The following is an 18,316-nucleotide window of genomic DNA, read 5'->3' as shown; positions in this document are numbered from 1 at the left end:
GAAAGCAGCAGAAGGTGGCTCAAGTGCTTAGGCACCTGCGCCCACGTGGGGGACTCAGATGAAGCTCCTGACTCCTGACTTTAGCCTGGCCCAGCCTTGGCCATTGCAGCCATTTGGGAAGTGAGCCTTCAAATGGAGGCTCTCTCTCTCTCTCCCCACCCCCCCCCCCTTTCTCTCTGTGTAAATCTGACCTTCAAATAAATAAATAAGTCTAAAAAAATAGTTTGGCTCAATCATTCAGTTTTAAAAAGTGACAGATGAGGCCATTTTACTTATAGCCAATGAGCTACTTTTATATAATAGCTGATTTCTATGAAAATAACTCCTGAGTGATCACTAAAACATAGTTGCCCTTGTGATTTATTGACTTTTTACTTTCTACACAGATATATTATCTATTGTAATAGACTAGATCTGCACACAGAGCTATAATTATCTTATATATCAAATCACTGGCAAAAAAAAATCCTCAAATTTAAAAAATATTTAGAAACTCACCTTTACTTTTCAGAAATGAAACCTGCAATTTCAGTGGCATTAGCTAGTACTTATTGTACAGTGTCCTCTCTCGCCACACTATAAGCTTTTGTTTTGTTCTTAGCAGACTTCAACACTCACCATACAAAACAGACACTGCTGGAAAACCCACTTGTAGTAAATTGGGAGTAAATATGATCCTTCCCTTCAGCTAAAGCAACTCCACAGCATCAGTACATCTCGAGGCTGACCTGGGGATTTAGAATATTCTTTCTCTTCAGCTCTCAAACCTGGACTCAAAAGGTACGTGTTGGTCGCCGTTTGTTTACCAGGCCTCAGAAGGACCTTCTGAGAACTCTTAAAACCTAACTTGTTGGTGGCGCTTTTCTTTGAGGTGAGTATGGACAGGCACTTTAATTAGCCAGACCACGGTGCCTTTACTCACAGCCATGAGGTAAGCTGGACATTCCATTGCATGTGCAACTGGGAAGTCTGAGTCGTTTAATGGTTTTCAACCAATTAACTAGGGCTGGCCAATTATTAGGTTAAGCGAAAAGCACCGTGACAAAACCTGACTCACTCCACTATGGCTAATAATTAAAAAGGGCTGCGCTGGGGCCAGTTCTTGCTCTACTCACCTGCCCAAGTTTCAAAGACTTCAGCGGTTTGGGAATCTAACCTTTAAAATCATTTCTTTAATGTTGACACTCCAAACTGTCCACAGTGACCCAACACTATTCTGCTCCTACTGTTAAATATGTTAATAATCACCAGCTACTCCAGAGTTATTAAAATGTAAGCAACAGGAAATACAAGGAAACAACGGCCTGGCAGGGTTGCCTGCACATCACAGCCTTTGGGCCATCGCAGAACTTTCCCAAGCCCAAAGCATAGCCCTTCCATCCTCATCCTCAGAATGCAGACATGCAGGACCAGTGGCTCACGTTTAACTTCTCTTAGACTATAGACAAGATAGCTACACTTTTTAAAAGGCCTCAGAAAGAAGGATTATATTTTAAAAAGTACGCTTGGTTACAGGTTAATTTCTGAGTCACGGATCTGTACGCCATGCCTGTCTTTTCCCTCAAGATGTTCTGCAATACAGATTTCTGTTGCATTTTATGTGAAAATGCACAAACAGGGAACTATACACTGGATGATATGACTATGCAAGAAGAACCCGTAGTTGCCAAAGGTCCATATACACAGGCTTATCCTTCATAGAACCCAAAACAAGGGTCCATGGAAGTGAGGACGACTGCACTAGAAAATGTGTCTTTAGAAAACATAATTAATCTTTTAACCAGCAATGAAGTTCACCGCCTCTTTTATGATTGTTAGCCTTGCTACAAAACGCAGATGGTATATACAAATTCCAAACCTGTAACTAGGCTCCCAGGTGCTGCAATCAGCAAAACGCCGCAGAACAGCCTTTTAAACACAATCAGGCTTTAACTACAACACGTATTTGGTCTCAAACTCTAACCAGCATGACATCATCAAGCACTTTATTTACCTATGCTGGGAAAGGGCAAAGCGGCCTAGAGAATTTACCAGCATTAATCCCAGAACCCCCTTTCCAAGTATCCAAATCAGTTCTAGCAAAGAGAGGAAAGATACACACTTTCCTGAAAACTAGTTACTTAATATTCTAAGCCATAAAGTTTTAACTGGTATTCTCCAAATATAATCTGCTATTTTTATGGCTGTATAATGAGTCCTGGTAGTAGCAGTCCCATGTGCTACCAACTGTGACAAAGACTTTGCCACAGCTAAGAGCAGAGTCTGATTTTCTTCATGGCAAGTAATTATCACATCAATTAGACTAATATTTTTACCCAAGTCTTATAACGTATCTCAGTTATAAAACACTGATTTCACAACAAATGCTGACAAGGATGTGGAAAAAAAGCTATCCTAATCCACTGCTGGTGGGAATGTAAACTGGTACAGCCACTGTGGAAGACACCATGGAGATAACCTCTCTCAAAAGGATCTCACCCGTATCTGCATTTTTTTTTAAAGATTTTATTTATTTCTTTGAGAGAGTTACAGACAGAGAGAGGGAGAGATGGCCACAATGGCTGGAGCTGGGCCAATCCAAAGCCAGGAGCCTGGAGCTTCCTCCAGGTCTCCCACGTGGGTGCAGGGGCCCATACACTTGGGCCATCTTCTACTGCTTTCCCAGGCCATAGCAGAGAGCTGGATCAGAAGCAGCAGCCGGAGGCTTAGCTCACTATACCACAGTACAGGCCCCCCCTTAAGTGCATTTGACTAATCTTACAAATATATGAGGGGGCTTCAGAAAGTTGTTGGAAAAGCGGTATTAAAAGATAAGTTTGGGGCCAATAATGACACACAGTAGGTTAAGCAGCTGCTGCAATGCCATAATCCCATATCAGAACCTCGGTTGGAGTCCTGGCTGTTCCATTGCAATCCAGCTCCGTACTAATGCTTCTGGGAAAATAGTGGAAGACGCCCCAAGTGCTTGGGACCCTGCCACCCAGGTGGGAGACCCAGATGGAGTTCCTGGCTTCAATTTGGCCCAGCCCTGGTTGTTTTGGCTATTTGGGGAATGAACCAGCATATGGAAGATCTCCCCTCTCTCTCCCTCTTTTTCAAATAAATAGATAAAAATATTTTATTTATTTATTTATTTATTTTGACAGGCAGAGTGGATAGTGAGAGACAGACAGAGAGAAAGGTCTTCCTTTTGCTGTTGGTTCACCCTCCAATGGCCGCCACAGCTGGCGCACTGCGGCCGGCGCACCACGCTGATCTGATGGCAGGAGCCAGGTACTTCTCCTGGTCTCCCATGGGGTGCAGGGCCCAAGTATTTGGGCCATCCTCCACTGCACTCCCTGGCCACAGCAGAGAGCTGGCCTGGAAGAGGGGCAACTGGGACAGAATCCAGTGCCCTGACTGGGACTAGAACCCGGTGTGCCGGCGCCGCAAGGTGGAGGATTAGCCTAGTGAGCCACAGCGCCGGCCATAAATAGATAAAAATATTTTTTAAAAAGGTATGTTTATTTTGGTGTAAAAAAAAATTGTGAAACCCAAGAACAGTTTTTTCATAATACACATTTTCCATGAACAGTTTATATATATATATGTATATGTGTATATATATATATATTTAAGGTAGAGAGAGAGAGAAATCTGAAGCGAAGAGCCAGGAACTCAGTCTGAGTCTCTTACATGGGTGGCAGGGACCCATGTAAGTACTTGAGCCATCACCTGCTGCCTGTTGGGAGTCACATCAGCAGGAAGCTGGATCAGACGTGGAGCCAGGACTTGAACCCAGGGACTCTGATATGGGGTACAAGTATCCCAAGCTGCGAAGGAACCTGCATCTACTGCCCACTCACTTCATGAGCTTTTTGAAGCCCCTTCATTATACAGTACCCACCTCCCACCAGGTAACTCCTTTGGATATCTTAAAATCATCTCCAATTCAGCGTGTTGACAACCTTCTCCACCGCTTCCAGCCCTCTCAGCACTGCTTACTACAATCAGAGGTACCATCATTGTGTCATTTTACAGCCAGCAATTTGCAAATCTTCCTTCACCTCTTTCTCTCACTACCCTGATGTAATCCTCTCAAATGATTTCACTCCTTTTTCTCCCGGCCTACAAAAGCAACTTTCCAATACATAAATCACTCTTGTGAGTGGCTTCACTCCAGAATGGAAACTATTTCAGTCACTGCTGATGAGTTCTGAGGACCCTGAAAGTAAAATTTGTACCCCCAGGAGCAATCATTTAACAGAGCAGTTAGGACCCAGTTGCTTCCCATATCACAGCAACTCAGTTAAATGCCCGGCTCCAGCTCCTCGCAGCAGCAGCAATGGTTCAAGTAGTTGGGCTCCTGCACCCACATGGGAGACGTGAATTGTGTCCCTGGCTCCCAGCTTTGGCCTGGTTGAGCCCCAGCTGCTGTAGCCATTCAGGGAATGAATCATCACGTGGGGAGACAACCTTCTCTCTCTCTCTCTCTCTCTCGGCCCCCTAATCCTGCATCTCAAATAATAAGTAAAAAATTTAAAATCTGATTAGTTTTGGAGCCCCAAATACATAAATTTCCTGATCCACAAAACCAAATCCCAACTTCTGAACAACAATTTCTCCAACAAGGCCTTTTACCCAGAGACTCCCCATCAGTCGTCACATCCAATCCTCCAGAATTTTTTTAAAGATTTATCTACTTATTTACAAGGCAGATTTACAGACAGAGAGGGAGAGAGATCGTCCATCACCTGGTTCAGTTCTCAAATGGCTGCAGAGCTCATCCAGGCTGAAGCCAGGAGCCTGGAACCTCATCCAGGTCTCTCACATGGGTGGAAAGGCCCCTGGGCTTGGGTCATCCTCCTCGGCTTTCCCAGGCGGTGGCTTGACCTGCTGCACCACGTCACCTCCAAGTTCTCCAGAATTTAATCCACACACACACACCCACACACACACATTATAGATCCTTAGAGGATACACAGTCAACAGTGGTTAGTTTTGAGGAATAACCTCAGGAAGCCGAGTCAGGGTGGCAAGGTTAACGCTTCACTTTGTAGCCTTCAGTTCTGTTTGAACTTTTTTATTACTGTGTATTACTTTTATTACAAAAGCCAGAATTTTTTTTAAAGATCTATTTTATTTATTTGAAAGTCAGAGTTACAGACAGAGGTAGAGACAGAGAGAGAGAGAGGTCTTCCATCCGATGGTTCACTCCCTAATTGGCTGCAACTGCCGGAGCTGAGCTGTTCTGAAGCCAGGAGCCAGGAGCTTCTTCCCGGTCTCCCACGCGGGTGCAGGGGCCCAAGGACTTGGGCCATCTTCCACCGCTATCCCAGGCCACAGCAGAGAGCTGGATCAAAGAGGAATAGCCGGGACAGAACTGGCGCCCATATGGGATGCCAGCACTTCAGGCCAGGGAGTTAACCCACTACGCCACGGCGCCAGCCCCAAAAGCCAGAATTTTTAACAGCCCACCAAATAAAATCTAGTCACTAAAAGTACTGTTGTTCATTTTAGTTATATTTATCATTTCTTGCATTGTCTGCTTTTGGATGTTTTATTACAGTTGCTCCCTCAATCTTTGAAACGTCTTTCACAGGCAAATATACCATATCTTAATATTTTCAGAAAAGCCATCACAAAGGAATATTTTTTAAATAAACAATCGAGTACGTGTATTTTTTTCCCCATCACTGTGTTTTGATTCCTGAGTCTGTGGCTGGCATGCTTGCAGGCTGGGCACTCTAAAGAACAGAAACTGGATATAATTGGAGTGCTCAAAATTGAGGTGTGCCAAAGCTTTTTTCTGAGACAGAGTTAGTGTAGGGGTCAAAGACATAAGATGTGCTAAGTACTCAAAAACAGATAAAGTACAATCTTTATGCTATACAGTTTGATTCCATATTGACACTTACTATTCAACTTCTTAGACTGGTTAGTCTAAAATTAATGATAGGTGTGGTTAATTGATTGCTTGATTTGACAGGTAAAATAGTCATAAAGATGGATGGAAAAATAAAATGATTGGTAAAAAGATGGAAAAGAGGATGGAAGAGAGGGAGGGGGAGGAGGAGGGAGGGAGGGAGAAACAGATCAGTGCTTTTCAAACTGCCTGATAGTTTGGTGAACAGCCGTTCTGTCAAGACAGTCCTGTTGTGGATGCGATGTACACAGCTCAGACCACATGTGACTCACCACGCAAGTCTGACACACCCAAAATACCCTGTTTCACAAGACAATTCCACTGATCAGGAGCTCGAATGTCACAGCAATGCCATTTTGCCAAACACTCTGATGTCTATAACCCAGCCCTTCGGGAGCCAGTTACAGCTGCGTACCGATTCAGCCCAGGGACCACAATTTGAGTAGCATTGATATATATGAGCACCCACTTCACACTTGCATGCCAACCACTCTGGGCATCCATTTGCCAGACCCGTGTATCACCCTTGAGTAAGATAAGCAGACTCCTGATAGTAGACAACAGACAAATTTGTTAACAGAGAAGCTAGTGAAAAAGATACTTCTATTGAGGAAGATCAGAAGAATTTACTCCCCATTTTGCTCCCTCCATTGGTATTTGGGCATCTGTGATCTTCAGCATTAAAAAGAGAAAATCAGAAGCAAATTTAATGTTGGACAGTAGAGAACCAGCTTTTTTTGAAAAAAAAAAAAAAAGAAGTAAAGCAGATATTTATGTACAGAAGATTAATGGGCTCCATGATATACTTAGGGAAAAAAGGGAGGTCCTGAAGAATGTGAACAGCTCACGACCATGTGTACTGTACTGAAAATGGTCTAGGTGGACACACGCATTTACTACATACAGACATACATGCTTATACTCAGTTTCTCAGGAAAGACAGAAAGAAACCCTAGGGGCCAGCGCTGTGGTGTAGCGAGTAGAGCCACCACCTGCAGTGCCGGCATCCTATATGGGTGCCCATTCGAGTCCTGGCTGCTCCACTTCCCATCAAGCTCTCTCCTCTGGCTTAAGAAAACAGAAGATGGCCCATGTCCTTGGGCTCCTGCACCCACATGGGAGACCCTGAAGAAGTTCTTGGCTCCTGGCTTCAGATCAGCTTAGCTCTGGCCGTTGAAGCCAACTGGGGAGTGGATGGAAGACCTCTCTCTCTCTCTCTCTCTGACTCTCCTGTCTCTGTGTAACTCTGACTTTCAAACAGATAAATAAATCTTTAAAAGAAAACAAAAACAGAAAGAAAGAAACCTTGGCTCTGGAGGGGGCACTGGGAGAAGGGACGGGATAAAAGAAAGATTTCTCACAGTGTATGTTTTGTGCTATTTAATTGCTTTGTTTATGACTAACTCAAAAAATTTCTTTCTTTTAATTTGCAGAGGCCATCTGCAGGCACTAACTTGTGAGTTTAGAAAGCATGTACTGGAGAGGGAGGCCACTGGCTGCTCAGGCGAGGCACGGTCTGGGGACAGGGCCTCCGTGGGCCTTGGTAGGAGGACTGTGGTTCCAGAATCTTAATTTCGTCTGTGCCCAGTTGCTCAAACTCAGAGAAACTATCCAAAAGCCACAGGACAGTATTCTTGGAACTAGACTCAAAAGTTATTCATTTATAAGCAGACATGGCAGATTCAGTGGGGGCAGGCCTTGAGTCAAGGGTTAAGCTGGTACCCCACAGCCGTGGAGAGCAAAGGCTACATTTACTAAGCTGAAGTTATGGCAGATGGGTAGGGGAATTGTTGCGAAAGGCTCAATCATTCTCACAATCTTTTAAGTCAGTATAAAATGCTTAGTTCTCTAAACAACTAGTAAGATGTCAACACAGGGGACACTGATGGACTCCTACGCCGTGTTCAGATAAAGCTAGGATTGGTGTATTTCAAAAGCAAGAGGTAGGGAGGTTGTTTCCCAGCAGAAGGTTTAAAAGGATCTGGGATGTGTGGTCATCTGGCAGTCAGCACTTATCTTTTAACCCAGACAAGTCAGACTCTCCTTGGCCCGAAAAACGCACCCTCATCACTTCAGACACTGCATTTCTTTCCATTCCCTCTTTCCAGGAAGGGCTGACTGCTTACCCACTACATCTCTCCCATTTTTCAGGACTCCATCTATGTCCTACCTCCTTTACCGAGACTTCTCTGAACATTGAACCTTCTGCGATCCCAAAATTGGAACTTCCATTCTAAACTGTCAGTCCAAGGAGCACAGACATGATGCGATTACATTCTCAAGCACAGCAGATTTCTATCAGAAATTCCAGTGTGTAAGCTTGCAAGGCAAATGACCAAAAGATGGCCAAAAAAGAGGGGAGAGGGGCCGGGGCTGGTGCTGTAGTGCACTGGGCTGAAGCCCTGGCCTGAAGCACCAGCATCCCATATGGACGCTGGTTCGAGTCCCAGCTGCTCCTCTTATGTTCCAGCAGAAGATGGCCCAAGTCCTTAGGGCCCTGCACCCACGTGGGAGACCCGGAAAAAGCTCCTGGCTCCTGGCTTTGGATAAGCTCAGCTCCAGCCATTGTGGCCATTTGGAGAGTGAACCAGCTGATGGAAGACTTCTCTCTCTGTAACTCTTTCAAATAAGTAAAAATAAATCTTCAAAAAAAAAAAAAAAAAAAGAAAAGAAAAGAAAAATCACACGATTTTAGGACCAGCATTGTGACACAGTGGGTAAAGCCACTGTTTCTGGTGCTAGCATCCCATATCAGTGTTGGTTCCAGTTCCGGCTGCTCGACTTCCAATCCAGCTTCCTACTAATGCACCTGGGAAAGCAAATAACAGCCCAGTGCTTGGGTCTCTGCCATCCATGTGGGAGAATCAGATGGAGTTTCAGGTTCCTAGCTTCAATCTGGACATTTAAGGAGTGAACCACCAGACAGAAGATCTCTCCTTCTCTCTGTTACTCGCTTTTCTAATAAATAAATAAATATTTACAAAGAAAAATTACAGGATCTCTTCCTTATTAAATACCTACTGTGTGTCATGCATCACATCCAGGTTTTACAACATCAAGCAAAACAAACACCATTCTTGTCCGCGTGGGGACCAGTGCTATGGCTTTGAAACTCAGGGAGCTATGGCAGAGGTAGCAAGAGCATCTAAAAGTAGAGCCTGTGGCAGGCCAGAAGCCCTTGCCTAAAAGCAGCAATGGTGTTAACCAGACCAAAAGCAGGGAAATAATGTTCTAGGCACAGGCATCGGCTTGTGCCAAGTTCCAGGCTGGAGGGAACACAGCCAGTGGGAGAAACAAACTTCTGTTCAGCACGGTTACACGTTTCGGACCTGTAACCATAATAAAATGACTGACTTAGGGCACACCTCAAGAGGGCTCCCAAGCCACCCCTGCCGGGTGCAGCTGCTGGAGGCTGCAGCACCACACAGGTTGGAACCAGCTGTTAGCTAGTTTTATCTGGGTTCCTCTTCTCTCCCCAGAGAGCCTGCCGGCTGCTTGAGGTGACAGGTCAATCCCGCACTTCCTCGCACACACGATTCTAGCACTCAGGGGGCTTCAAGGACTTTTCACTGTCAATTAGCTGAATCAGCTCCAGATCTTTCAGGAAAGGGCAGCCCCCATGAGCGCCTAAACCTGGAATAAAGACAGGCATGACCCTGCACAGGTGTGTACTGCGCCCGGCACGGCCCTGCGCACTCAGTGCACATTCCTTCACGCTGAGCAGGCGAACATCATCTTTTCCTTTCTTATTCATCATCTGCTGCGTCTCCACGGCACACTGACTAAAGGCTAAAGCCCAGGAAGGAGCACATGCAACTAAGAACAAGGCGAAAGAAATCTATGTCACCCACGATTTGTCACTAGCCTGTTTTTATCCTCAGGGGACTTTTGTGCCGATTTTCGTTGAGACTTGAGCAACTGCTCTGTTCAGTTCATTTCAAAGTAAGAAACACCCAAGCAGCTCCCAAAGAACACCCATTTAGTACCATGAAACCCAGTTGTCAGACACTGAGCTACCGCTTACACAGCCCCACACCTGGCCAATTCCACCCTCAAGCCTCACTTGCTGTTTGCTTGCTTGCTTGCTTTCCCTTGCATTCTTTACAACCCCACACTGATATAAGGAGAAATACTTGTTTACTGTAGTACAAGGCCTATTCTCTCCAGAAATGTAGAAATCAGGCAACAAATATCATCCATAATTTCAGAAATCACCAATATTTGATGTGTTCTTCTCTGTCTTCCTCTCTCATGCAACACACACACATAAACACACATTCACATGCATGTGTAGAGTCTCTAAAATCAGGACTGTGATGCAATCACTAGTACTGTACTATAACTGGATCATTTTCTTACTTCTCTTTCTTGTATTGTCATCTCCATGAGGGCAAAAATGGTTATTTGTCTTAATTGATATTGTGTCATCCAAGCACAGTGCCTGGCCCACGGTAGGTACTTGACAAGGAAGAAATGTTGGGATTTTTTTTTTTTCTCTTTTTTAGTCATTTGCCTTGCAAGCTCCCACACTGGAATTCCTCATAGGAGTCTGCCGTACTTGAGAATGGCATTCCCTTAGGATTATGATACTATTACACTGCTACTGGACTATAATTGTTGGTTTTCTCCTCTACACCCCACTTGTATGATATTTAGAGCCACTTCTTTTTTTTTTCCAGATTAATTAATTAATTAATTTGAAAGGCAGAGTTAGAGAGAGAAGACAAAGCGATCTTCCATCCTCTGGTTCACACCCCAAACAGCTCCAACAGCCCGGGTGGGGCCAGGCTGAAGCCAGGAAACAGGAGTTTCTTCTAGGTCTCTCATGTGGGTGCAGGGGCCCAAGCTCTTGGGCCATGTTCTGCTTTCCCAGGCAAATTAGCAGGGAGCTGGATTGGAAGTGGAGAAATGGGGACTCAAACTGGTCCCCCTATGAGACACTGGCGTCATATAAGGCAGCTTAACCCAGTATGCCACAACGTTGGCCCCTTGAGTCATTTCTTACTGCTACATTCTTAGCATCTCACATATTTGTATGCTTTGGTAGTTGACTATAAATAAAAAAATATAAATGAAGGGGCTGGTGTTGTGACACAATGGGTTAATATACCACTTACAATGCCCACATAGCATGTCAGAGTGTCTGAATTACTTCACTTCCAATCCTGCTCCCTGTTGATACACCTGGGAAGAAGCAGATAACAGTCCAAGTATTTGAGTCCTTGGTATCCACATGGGAGATCTAAATGGAGTTCTTGGCTCCTGGATTCAGTCCAGCCTAGCCCCAGCTGTTGTGGCCATTTGGGGAGTGAACCAGCAGATGGAAGATCTCTCCATCTTTCCCACTCCCCCTCTCTCTGCAACTGCCTTTCAAATAAATATTTGAAAATACAGCAAATACACATAAAGCACACTGAAAAGAAAAACTTTAAATAGCCTCAAACATGAAAGTCCAACTCTAAAAATAATAATGAAGTTCACAAAAAGATTTCCCAAAGTGTGTTCTGTAGAACATCCCTATGTGTGGTGGGTTTTTTTTGTTTGTTTGTTTTGTTTTTTGGTTTTTGGGTTTTTTTTGGACAGGCAGAGTGGACAGTGAGAGAGAAGAGACAGAGAGAAAGGTCTTCCTTTGCCATTGGTTCACCCTCCAATGGCCGCCAGGGCCGGCGCGCTGCAGCCGGCGCACCGCACTGATCCGATGGCAGGAGCCAGGTGCTTCTCCTGGTCTCCCATGGGGTGCGGGGCTCAAGCACTTGGGCCATCCTCCACTGCACTCCCTGGCCACAGCAGAGGGCTGACCTGGAAGAGGGGCAACCGGGACAGAATCTGGCGCCCCGACCGGGACTAGAACCCGGTGTGCCGGCGCCGCAAGGCAGAGGATTAGCCTAGTGAGCCGCGGCGCCGGCCCCTATGTGTGTTCTAACAGATGATGGTTAAAATAAAAACATTCAGAATTCATTCAAACATGTTTGTGAAATACTAGGTTAAACGAAAATAGTTCTTCCAAAAAGGAACTTTTGTATTTTCAATGTATATTGTGAATCTTCAAGATAGAGCATGCCACATATCCCCAGACCTATTGGTCTAGGAATTCTTTGTTCACAAAACATCTGAACCCACAAGAGTTTCAAAGAATACACTGTGGAAAACACTGCTTTACCAATATTTCCACGCAAGAAAGTCTTCATGGTGCCCCACAGTGAGCAGAAGAGCCATCCTCTCAGAATTAGCCCTCGGATGATGAGCTAATTACTGGGTCCTCATTCTCCCAAATCACTCTTAAAAAAGAAAAAAACTGCCCCCTAGATTGGCTGATTCCGTAACCCCTGCCTCTGGTTAGGTGTTTAACTCAGGTAGGAAGGGGAAGAAAGAGCTGAGATTCAAGGTTGCAAATTCTCTAAGTCTGAACTGAGTTTGTCAGCAAACAGACTCAACGCTGCCTCAGATCTCTACCACACTGTACAAGGGTTTGCCAATAAGTTTGTGGGAAAATGAAATTAAAAGATTTTTTTGTGGAAAAAAAATTTTTGAAATCCATGGATAGTTTTCTCATAATATACATTTTCCAAAAACTTTTCAAGATCCCCATGTATTTTCAGTTGCTGCAATTATAAAAGCAGTTTAGCAGCAACATTGCTGTCTTTCTTCTTGAAACTACCAACATGTTCTAATTAGCACTGTCAACAAGTCCCCAGCAAAGCACCCTCTCCTGCCATCAGCTGAGATGGATGGGGACCTCCGTCATCCACCCTTCCTGTCACGTCTGTGTTTACTGCCACAAGATGTGGATTTATTTGGTGGAAATCTTGATGAGAATAAAATATATAAATAGGCACTCACTGAAGGTATATTACCCGTTTCTGGTTTGCTTGGTTTCTCATCATCATCATCTCATCATCATCAACAAGAGCTCCAAATAGGATCACTCAGGCTCAGTTCAGAAGCAGATGCTAATGGTCCATCCACCACTCCAGAGTTATCTGGTCACCAAGAATATTTAATTACAGGGGCTAATTATGAGCACATAATTGGCGTGAGACAGCATGGCGTGAGGGTAGGAACACAGGTTTTAGAATCACGCAATTCAAATCCCATTTCTGCCACTCACCTGTTATGTGACCCCGGAACATTTACTCAACCTCATTGAGCCTCAGTCTCCTCAACAGTAAAATGAGATAATAACATGTACCTTTTCACAGGGCCACTGGGAGGGTTAAAGGGAGACGACGTACACAACCACCTAGGGTTGTGAAAAACGTTTCCACGGGCATGTGATGCGGTGCTATCTCTTCGGGAAGCGCTGACTCAGCTCACAGCCTTGTCTGGCAAAGAGCAGGTCATCAGCAAATGTCAACTACCTTCCCTCCCACCCTCTTGTCTCCCCCTTCTCCACCGCTGTCCACTCCCCCATCTCAGGCACAAAAATGACCCAACTAGAAGTTACAAGGAAGGTTCCAAACAACAAAAAGTAGACACTCCTGAGGATGGGCACCCTCTGCTCAAGACGCCCAAGTGACAGGGCACCCATGGGGGACATTTCCATGTAGGTTTTCTTAAAACAGGAAATCTTTACTTTACATTTAAAAAGCAAATTTTAATTCCAGACAGATCCAGACTGTCATTCAGAGCCATACTTATAATCAGGAGTTGAATATCACCCTACCCAGAACTGACATTGTGGCATACTTGGTAAAACCATCACCTGCAATGCCAGCATACCATATGGGCAACAGTTCAAGCCCCAGCTGCTCCACGTCCAATCCAGCTCCCTGCTAATGTGCCTGGGATTGCAGCAGAAGATGGTCCAAGTGTTTGGGCCCCTGCACCCACGTGGGAGACCCTGAAGAAGCTCCTGGTTCCTGGATTTAGCCTGGCCCAAGCATAGCTGTTGCAGCTATCTGGGGAGTGAACCAGCAGATGGAAGATCTCTCCCACTTTGTCTTTCCCTCTCTGTAATTCTGCCTTTCAAATAATTAAAAAAATCTTAAAAAAAGAAAGAAAGAAAACAACCTACCCTACTGCCAAGGGTTTTGCATCTGATTTTGGCCAAGTGAACCATGTCCATGAGTTGAGAAAGGGGAAGGGAAGGCAAGAACTAACTTGTCCCAAGCATCTATTATGTGGCAGATGCTGTAAATGCGTTATCTCATCTAATCTTTCAAGCCACCCTGAGATAAGTATTACTATTCTCATTTTACACATAAGGAAACTGAGGTAGCAGACAACATATTTTGAATGACAAAAGGCCCTTCATGAAAATAGCTCCCTGATCCTGTCATCCAATGGTAAAGAAAAAAAAACAAGCCAGGATCACTTCCTCTTTTAAGGAAAATGAGAACAACTTTTAAAGCAAATACGTTTAGATGGAAAATGATTTCAAAAATTTATCTCTCAAAAGCATTCCTTAAGAGGTTACTACAGCATGGCCTGTGGCAAAATGAGGGCATGAACCAAGAAAGAAGACATGGGAAAAGGAAACAGCACTTTCAGCCCTGGAGAGCCGTCCCAGGACAGGATGACAACTCTGCTGGGAGCCTGAAGAGCAGTCAACGCAGACAGCACAGCAAGATGAGGGAAGCTGAACACAAAGCTCAGGGAGAGTTGATGGAAGAGATGGAGTGAGTTGTCTAGAAAACTTCTGAGAGCATAATAAAGACAAACAGTACATAAACACATGAAAAAGCAATTAGAAACACCAGAAAAAAGTGTTTAAGAAAGTCCTGATGCAAATATGAACAAACTCAAAGGTGACATGAATGCAAAACAACTGGTGGAGACTAAGAAGAAATCCATTGACTTTGGTGCTGGACATATCATCTTTTGATTGGCCCAGAAATCCTGACAGCAGACCCCAATGTGCAAACCTAAAATCCAACCCTAACACATAGGGTGATGACTCATTTTATAGAAGTAGAATTACATAAATGTGGCCCATGGATTTGCAACTTTAGGAATCACATATAATATAGATAAGGTCAACTTTTAGGCAAAGCATTAATATAGGTTACAGGCTCAGGGCTTTGGCAATGTTAAACAGTCTTTGTTTAAGAAGTGAATAGCAGGGCAGGTGCTGTGGCATAGCTGGTAAAGCTGCCACCTGCGATGCCAGCATCCCACATGGGCACCAGTTCAAGTTCCTGCTGCTCTACTTCTGATCCAGCTCTCTGGTAATGCATCTGGGAAAGCAGCAGAAGATGGCCCAAGTGTTTGGGCCCCTGCACGCATGTAGGAGACACAGAAGAAGCTCCTTGGTACTGGCTTCAGCTTGACCCAGTCCGGCTATTGCAGCCATCCGGGGAGTGAACCAGTGGATGGAAGATCTCTCTCTCTCGCTCTCTCTCTCTCTCTCTCTGTGACTGCCATTCAAATAAATAAATAGATCTTTTAAAAAAAGAATAAAGATGGAAAATTTATCTGAAGCTAGATCATTTCTTCTTTATAATTCTCCATTTTCTGATTTATGTACAAAAAGCATGCATAGCCACAAATTTTTAAAAAACTGAATGGGATCAATGTGGAAAGTCAGTGTGCCAGAATGGGTAGAGCTCCACATCTATGCATCCCAAGCTGATCCAGGAACATCAGAGAAGCAGCAGTGCTCAGAGGCCTTGTGTTTTTCCATCGTTACATATTACCCTAAAGGAATGGCTGGACACCAAGAAAGCTGTGAATACTCAGAAAAGGTAATTTTGGGAGGTCCCAGGATGTGATTGCATCATATGCCTGAAACAATCTTACAGGAGAAAACAACAAAAGGCTTTTGAAAGCTCAGATGTTCAGATTCTGTTTCCCATAAAACATACAGCTTGTCTAGGGAAGTGACACGGGGAAAAGGAGGGGATGGGAGGGAAGGAAAACTCTGTAAGTAGACAGAAACAGTCCAAGGTCTACCGCTAAACTACCAGTGACCTTCCCCAAGTCACACTCTCGTCCTTTCCTAGCCAAAGAGGCAGAAGTGTCCCTTGTCGATCCTGAAGTCTCTGATTTCTGGTTGATAAAGCCCTCAACTCCCAAAAGACTGAATAGGATTCTTCTGCTAGCTCCACTTACAGGGTCGGTTGCCACCATCTTTCAAGGTTCTACTTAATCCACCAAAATACATTGCCTTTCAAGTCTAACAAATGTAACACATACCATTTACATTATTCCAATTTTAAACAAAGCACTCAAAGAAACTCAGAGACCTCTTGGCAGGTTGCTTATTCTGAAAGACAGTAGTCACAATGACCTAATTTCTTAAATTCTCTAAGTTACTTGGCAAATATATAGAGATATATACATATATATACACATATATATATCTGTGTATATATGTATATATCTATATATCTATATGTATATATACATATATATGTATGTCTATATATATACATATATATAGATATATACATTTATATCTAAATAGATAGATAGAAAGATATCCAGGACAGCATGAGCCCAAGCCAATCGACTACAGACACACTTTGTTCAGCTGTCATTTTCCCAGAGCATGCAGAGTGAAATGAAGATGGCCCCTGCTCTGGGTTAGGGAGTGGCTATGGTTGGGGGGGGGGGGGGGGGACAGCAGCAATTTACTCCAAACCCAAGACTTAACTTCCATTTTTGCCCTAATTCACAAGAAGTTCTGAGCTACTCCAATCGTTCAAAACACATTATAAAATTAATTTTTTGCTTTTGTTTAGGGATCTTTTTCATTTACTTAGGCAAGCGCAACTCTTATTTCATATTCCTAATAATCAGTTACACTGAACACATACCTTGTATGTGTGTTCATAAACAGTTGGAAAACTATTTTTTTAATTCTTTTTTATTTTGGAAAACTATTTGAGACCAAAAAGAACCCCCCGAAATTATAGAGTCTGCTTCTATCTATATTTGTTATTCTTCCATTTCTGTAAAAGTCACAATAAAATAAGCAAAACTGCATTTGCCTGGGCAAAAGTAACACAGGCCGCTAGCTGCTTTGGATTAGGACAGCCTATAGGAATCAGTGTCATTGTTGGGAACAATATCAGATTTAGAAAAATGTCATGTCTTGACATCACCTACCAGACTTCCATTAGCCATGCAGAAGTCAAAGCACTGAGCTCCTTGTCCACATGACTGTTCAAGCCCAGGAAGACCAGCTTTGGAATAAATAAACGGCCATCAAGTCTGTTTCTGGATCTCAGCACCGCACCAACCCCAGAAACAAAAATGAACTCCTCCTTGCATAAGCTGTCAAACAGCTTTTGGAGGGGAAGGAACAAAAATTGGTCACCAGTCTGAGCCCCAGAGTTGGCTGTAATAAACCTCACCCATCTGCGTGTGTGCATGCATAGAGTTCTCTCATGGCAATCAAAGTGCCCCATATGAGTGCCAAAGAAGGACTTGAATAATATTTTTTAAGTGGGCCATCATGTTTTAGAACAACTTTTGAACGAAAGCTCTTCCACCAAAGGAACATAGGCATTTAAATGAACTGTAAGGCAAGTTCCTGGAAGAGGAGTTTTTCTCACTGGCAGAGAGTGCAATCAAGTGCAGGCAATCCTGAACCAAGTGGCCCAGCTGGCACCATTTCCACCCAGGCCTTTGCTAGCCTGACCCTCCATGACCTCACTAGCTACATTTCAAGTTCCAACTTGGTTTCTCCTCAGGAATGTAATTATCGTAGGGTACCACAACGGAAACAATAACCTCCAGTGTTTGAGAATGTATTTTCCTGTAGGCTCTAATTAGAAAACTCAAACCTAACTTCCAACCCATTGTAACAGAAGGCTGGAACAAGGCTAAGGGCAGAAGCAGCAGGCTGCCGATGTGATGGTATTTTAGGTGACCCAGCGCAACCTCATAAAACTCCTGACCCAATTTCCACACAATTGATTAGGCCAGCCCACAGGGACTTCACCCCAGTTGCTAATTACATCACTGTGCTGTGTGGTCATTACGTCACCCTGATGGGTGCTGCACCCGGCTGCTCCCTTTCCCAGCTTGCTCCCCCTAGAAGCCAGGGGCTGCAGACCAGCTACTGTACCAACGGCCGCTCCCGCTCTGAGCCTCCCAGCCTCTCTCTCACAGGATCCCCCTCCGTCCCGCAAGGCGCGAAGGCTCTGTGCTAGGGGGAACCTGTTTCAGTCCTCCAGATTCAGGGCGAAGTACAGACGTGTCCCGTGAGCATTTCCCCGCCACAATTCTGTTTTCTCCTTGGTTCTTCCAGAACGCCAATGAACCTTACCAGATTCTGCTCTGCCCCTGGTCCCTTACAAGTATGTCCACACCCAGACAGTCCGTACATCCAGCCTTCGGGATTCGGGGGCTGGGAGGGGGCAAGATCCGTGGGAGGACACGCACCATCTCACACTCACACACGCACACACGACAAAGCGCGCGGGCCCTGAGGACGCGGGGATTCTGTGCCCCTCGGCTCCGGGT

The 18,316-nt window shown here is 44.5% G+C and overlaps 1 protein-coding gene and 1 long non-coding RNA gene across 5 annotated transcripts in view; both read right to left on the bottom strand.

The window, feature by feature from the left end:
* The window catches only part of WWTR1 (WW domain containing transcription regulator 1), a 147,163-nt gene that overhangs the window by 127,679 nt on the left and 1,168 nt on the right, over window positions 1-18,316 (bottom strand). The window lies entirely within an intron of this gene.
* The window catches only part of LOC149127118 (uncharacterized), a 29,787-nt gene extending 11,471 nt beyond the window's left edge, over window positions 1-18,316 (bottom strand). Inside the window, exon 1 of the long non-coding RNA XR_016233255.1 lies at window positions 499-18,316. This is a non-coding gene — a long non-coding RNA (uncharacterized LOC149127118). The remainder of the gene's footprint in view (window positions 1-498) is intronic.

This window comes from Oryctolagus cuniculus, chromosome 4 (genome assembly GCF_051225735.1).
Source record: "Oryctolagus cuniculus isolate XC-2025 breed Fujian yellow rabbit chromosome 4, ASM5122573v1, whole genome shotgun sequence".
In the NCBI taxonomy this organism is placed as follows: Eukaryota; Metazoa; Chordata; class Mammalia; order Lagomorpha; family Leporidae; genus Oryctolagus; species Oryctolagus cuniculus.
This window is presented reverse-complemented; position numbering and strand designations above follow the sequence as displayed.